We start from the raw sequence: 6,270 nt of genomic DNA, 5'->3' as shown, positions 1-6,270 counted from the left end.
GGAACATGGTCTTTGTAGCCCATAGAGATACAGTACATGAAGCTCATAGATTTGCATTCCAAAATGGCACCCTATTCCCTTTATAGTGCACCACTGAGGCATTCCCATTCCAATTCCATTCTCTCCGAGGGGAATGCTAACTCCGTTCACTCCGAGGGGAATGCTAACTCCGTTCTCTCCGAGGGGAATGCTAACCCCGTTCTCTCCGAGGGGAATGCTAACCCCGTTCTCTCCGAGGGGAATGCTAACCCCGTTCTCTCCGAGGGGAATGCTAACCCCGTTCTCTCCGAGGGGAATGCTAACCCCGTTCTCTCCGAGGGGAATGCTAACCCCATTCTCTCCGAGGGGAATGCTAACCCCATTCTCTCCGAGGGGAATGCTAACCCCATTCTCTCCGAGGGGAATGCTAACCCCATTCTCTCCGAGGGGAATGCTAACTCCATTCTCTCCGAGGGGAATGCTAACTCTATTCTCTCCGAGGGGAATGCTAACTCCATTCTCTCAGAGGGGATTCTAACTATGTGTTCTTTCAAGGAATTCTAACTATATGCACCGAGGTAACATTGAGTTTCTCACCCATCCTATCCTCAGACTTTCAACTATATACCTACTGGATGAAAAGAAGTCAGGGAGTTCACTCTGAGATTCCAGTTTCCTGTCTCACAGAGCCACAGTGACTTACAGGTTAATCACTAACACACGTGCCACAGTGCCACCATAGATCCAAAATGTCTGTGAGTCTAGACCTGCATACCTGTGTGTGTGCGTCACTCCTCTGGCCATGGTTCAGCTGGCTCTGTTAGCTCTCCTCTTGCCCATTCTCCCTCACTAAATGACAATTAGTCATTTCACAGTTTTTATTCAGATGCTGATATAGAGCCAGTTAAATATAGTGGGGTTGGTAGATTACTGCTATGGAGCCATTTACTAACAGTGGGGTTGGTAGATTACTGCTATGGAGCCATTTACTAACAGTGGGGTTGGTATAATACTGCTATAGAGCCAGTTAAACACAGTGGGGTTGGTATAATACTGCTATAGAGCCAGTTAAACACAGTGGGGTTGGTAGATTACTGCTATAGAGCCAGTTAAACACAGTGGGGTTGGTATAATACTGCTATAGAGCCAGTTAAACACAGTGGGGTTGGTATAATACTGCTATAGAGCCAGTTAACCACAGTGGGGTTGGTATAATACTGCTATAGAGCCAGTTAAACACAGTGGGGTTGGTAGATTACTGCTATAGAGCCAGTTAAACACAGTGGGGTTGGTATAATACTGCTATAGAGCCAGTTAAACACAGTGGGGTTGGTATAATACTGCTATAGAGCCAGTTAACCACAGTGGGGTTGGTAGATTACTGCTATAGAGCCAGTTAACCACAGTGGGGTTGGTATATTACTGCTATGGAGCCAGTTAAACACAGTGGGGTTGGTATAATACTGCTATAGAGCCAGTTAAACACAGTGGGGTTGGTATAATACTGCTATAGAGCCAGTTAAACACAGTGGGGTTGGTATAATACTGCTATAGAGCCAGTTAAACACAGTGGGGTTGGTATATTACTGCTATGGAGCCAGTTAACCACAGTGGGTTGGTCCCTGAGAGGCAGTGAGTGTGAGTATATGTTTACAAACCGTTCCAAGACCAGTCTCATTATGTATCCCACATGGTTTAGATCAGAACAGCGTAAGGGAAAACTGATCCTATATCAGTTGATGAAGTACCAGAGAAGCGTTCCACCTAACAGGGTGACCATAGTGCTCTATCATTAGATCAGGGATAGGTGACCCTGGTCCTGGATGCTCTATCATTAGATCAGGGATAGGAGACCCTGGTCCTGGTTGCTCTATCATTAGATCAGGGATAGGAGACCCTGGTCCTGGTTGCTCTATCATTAGATCAGGGATAGGAGACCCTGGTCCTGGTTGCTCTATCATTAGATCAGGGATAGGAGACCCTGGTCCTGGATGCTCTATCATTAGATCAGGGATAGGAGACCCTGGTCCTGGATGCTCTATCATTAGATCAGGGATAGGAGACCCTGGTCCTGGTTGCTCTATCATTAGATCAGGGATAGGAGACCCTGGTCCTGGATGCTCTATCATTAGATCAGGGATAGGAGACCCTGGTCCTGGATGCTCTATCATTAGATCAGGGATAGGAGACCCTGGTCCTGGATGCTCTATCATTAGATCAGGGATAGGAGACCCTGGTCCTGGTTGCTCTATCATTAGATCAGGGATAGGAGACCCTGGTCCTGGATGCTCTATCATTAGATCAGTGTGTGTGTGTGTAGAGATGGTGTAGTTTAGAGAGATTGTGTAGCTTAGAGATGGTGTAACTTAGAGAGATGGCGTAGTTTAGAGATATGGTGTAACTTAGAGAGATGTAGTTTAGAGAGATGGTGTAGTTTAGAGAGATGGTGTAGTTTAGAGAGATGGTGTAGTTTAGAGAGATGGTGTAGCTTAGAGAGATGGTGTAGCTTAGAGAGATGGTGTAGCTTAGAGAGATGGTGTAGTTTAGAGAGATGGTGTAGTTTAGAGAGATGGTGTAGTTTAGAGAGATGGTGTAACTTAGAGATGGTGTAGCTTAGAGAGATGGTGTAGTTTAGAGAGATGGTGTAGTTTAGAGAGATAAAATATTTTATTTTATTTATTTATTTTTTATTTTATTTATTTTTTTCACCTTTATTTAACCAGGTAGGCTAGTTGAGAACAAGTTCTCATTTGCAACTGCGACCTGGCCAAGATAAAGCATAGCAGTGTGAACAGACAACACAGAGTTACACATGGAGTAAACAATTAGCAAGTCAATAACACAGTAGAAAAAAATGGGCAGTCTATATACAATGTGTGCAAAAGGCATGAGGAGGTAGGCGAATAATACAATTTTGCAGATTAACACTGGAGTGATAAATGATCAGATGGGCATGTACAGGTAGAGATATTGGTGTGCAAAAGAGCAGAAAAGTAAATAAATAAAAACAGTATAAAAACAGTATGGGAATGAGGTAGGTGAAAAAGGGTGAGCTATTTACCTATAGACTATGTACAGCTGCAGCGATCGGTTAGCTGCTCGGATAGCTGATGTTTGAAGTTGGAGAGGGAGATAAAAGTCTCCAACTTCAGCGATTTTTGCAATTCGTTCCAGTCACAGGCAGCAGAGTACTGGAACGAAAGGCGGCCAAATGAGGTGTTGGCTTTAGGGATGATCAGTGAGATACACCTGCTGGAGCGCGTGCTACGGATGGGTGTTGCCATCGTGACCAGTGAACTGAGATAAGGCGGAGCTTTACCTAGCATGGACTTGTAGATGACCTGGAGCCAGTGGGTCTGGCGATGAATATGTAGTGAGGGCCAGCCGACTAGAGCATACAAGTCGCAGTGGTGGGTGGTATAAGGTGCTTTAGTGACAAAACGGATGGCACTGTGATAGACTGCATCCAGTTTGCTGAGTAGAGTGTTGGAAGCCATTTTGTAGATGACATCGCCGAAGTCGAGGATCGGTAGGATAGTCAGTTTTACTAGGGTAAGCTTGGCAGCGTGAGTGAAGGAGGCTTTGTTGCGGAATAGAAAGCCGACTCTGGATTTGATTTTTGATTGGAGATGTTTGATGTGAGTCTGGAAGGAGAGTTTGCAGTCTAGCCAGACACCTAGGTACTTATAGATGTCCACATATTCAAGGTTGGAACCATCCAGGGTGGTGATGCTAGTCGGGCATGCGGGTGCAGGCAGCGGTCTCCTATCCCTCTATAGTAAGGCTTCTAGAGATGGTGTAACTTAGAGAGATGGTGTAGTTTAGAGAGATGGTGTAGTTTAGAGAGATAGTAAGGCTTCTAGAGATGGTGTAGTTTAGAGAGATAGTAAGGCTTCTAGAGATGGTGTAGTTTAGAGAGATGGTGTAGTTTAGAGAGATGGTGTAGTTTAGAGAGATGGTGTAGTTTAGAGAGATGGTGTAGTTTAGGTGGTGTAGCTTAGAGAGATGGTGTAGTTTAGAGAGATGGTGTAGTTTAGAGAGATAGTAAGGCTTCTAGAGATGGTGTAACTTAGAGAGATGGTGTAGTTTAGAGAGATGGTGTAGTTTAGAGAGATAGTAAGGCTTCTAGAGATGGTGTAGTTTAGAGAGATAGTAAGGCTTCTAGAGATGGTGTAGTTTAGAGAGATAGTACGGCTTCTAGAGAAGTTGTAACTTAGAGAGATGGTGTAGTTTAGAGAGATAGTAAGGCATCGAGAGATGGTGTAGTTTAGAGAGATGGTGTAGTTTAGAGAGATAGTAAGGCATCGAGAGATGGTGTAGCTTAGAGAGATGGTGTAGCTTAGAGAGATGGTGTAGTTTAGAGAGATGGTGTAGTTTAGAGAGATGGTGTAGTTTAGAGAGATGGTGTAGTTTAGAGAGATAGTAAGGCATCGAGAGATGGTGTAGCTTAGAGAGATGGTGTAGCTTAGAGAGATGGTGTAGCTTAGAGAGATGGTGTAGTTTAGAGAGATGGTGTAGCTTAGAGAGATGGTGTAGCTTAGAGAGATAGTAAGGCTTCGAGAGATGGTGTAGTTTAGAGAGATAGTGTAGCTTAGAGAGATAGTAAGGCATCGAGAGATGGTGTAGTTTAGAGAGATGGTGTAGTTTAGAGAGATAGTAAGGCATTGAGAGATGGTGTAGCTTAGAGAGATGGTGTAGTTTAGAGAGATGGTGTAGCTTAGAGATGGTGTAGCTTAGAGAGATGGTGTAGTTTAGAGAGATGGTGTAGTTTAGAGAGATGGTGTAGTTTAGAGAGATAGTAAGGCATCGAGAGATGGTGTAGTTTAGAGAGATGGTGTAGTTTAGAGAGATAGTAAGGCATCGAGAGATGGTGTAGCTTAGAGAGATGGTGTAGCTTAGAGAGATGGTGTAGTTTAGAGAGATAGTAAGGCATCGAGAGATGGTGTAGCTTAGAGAGATGGTGTAGCTTAGAGAGATGGTGTAGTTTAGAGAGATAGTAAGGCATCGAGAGATGGTGTAGCTTAGAGAGATGGTGTAGCTTAGAGAGATGGTGTAGTTTAAAGAGATGGTGTAGCTTAGAGAGATGGTGTAGTTTAGAGAGATAGTAAGGCATCGAGAGATGGTGTAGCTTAGAGAGATGGTGTAGCTTAGAGAGATGGTGTAGTTTAGAGAGATAGTAAGGCATCGAGAGATGGTGTAGCTTAGAGAGATGGTGTAGCTTAGAGAGATGGTAAGGCTTCGAGAGATGGTGTAGTTTAGAGAGATGGTGTAGTTTAGAGAGATGGTGTAGCTTAGAGAGATGGTGTAGCTTAGAGAGATGGTGTAGTTTAGAGAGATGGTGTAGCTTAGAGAGATGGTGTAGTTTAGAGAGATAGTAAGGCTTCTAGAGATGGTGTAGCTTAGAGAGATGGTGTAGTTTAGAGAGATGGTGCAGCTTAGAGAGATAGTAAGGCTTCGAGAGATGATGTAACGTAGTGAGATGGTAAAGGCAGATTCCCAGTCTAATCTCTAGTCCATCAGCAGGCGTACAGGACAGTGTCCTCTGTTAGGGTGACTGACTTTTCTCTGTGTACAAAACAAACCTAAACAACCCCCATCCACAGCAGGGTCAGTAACAGCCTCTTTCTGCCTGATAACCTTTACTGCTACTGGGGCAGAATGAACAGGTGAGGACAGTGGCTGGAGGGAGGTTAACCCCGGGGGTGTCACCTTGACCAAAGTTTCCTTAGTCCCCTAGTGAGGGGAAAATCAAACGTGTGTCTTCATGGGCTATAAAACACACTATCTCAGTGTGTCAGAGTGTGTGTTTGAGTGAGAGAGAGAGTGTGTGAGAGCGAAGCGTGTGTGTGTGTGTGTGTGTGTGTGTGTGTGTGTGTGTGTGTGTGTGTGTGTGTGTGTGTGTGTGTGTGTGTGTGTGTGTGTGTGTGTGAGAGTGTGTGAGGTGTGTGTGTGTGTGTGTGTGTGTGTGTGTGTGTGTGTGTGTGTGAGAGTGTGTGTGTGTGTGTGTGTGTGTGTGTGTGAGTGTGTGTGTGTGTGTGTGTGTGTGTGTGTGTGTGTGTGTGTGTGTGTGTGTGTGTGTGTGTGTGTGTGTGTGTGTGTGTGTGTGTGTGTGTGTGTGTGTGTGTGTGAGAGAGAGAAGAGTGTGTATGTGTGTGTTCAGTGACTAAAGTCGTGTGGACAGTTGTCTCCGTCTCATGTTGTCCTTAGCTAAACTCTCTCTCCCACAAACCACTTTCCCACAGCCTCACATTGGTTTTCAACTGGCTTTGAACTGGCTGCTTAACTAAATCC

The sequence above is a fragment of the Oncorhynchus keta genome, unplaced genomic scaffold (assembly GCF_023373465.1).
Source record: "Oncorhynchus keta strain PuntledgeMale-10-30-2019 unplaced genomic scaffold, Oket_V2 Un_contig_17939_pilon_pilon, whole genome shotgun sequence".
NCBI lineage: Eukaryota > Metazoa > Chordata > Actinopteri > Salmoniformes > Salmonidae > Oncorhynchus > Oncorhynchus keta.
Note: the sequence above shows the minus strand (reverse complement) of the source record.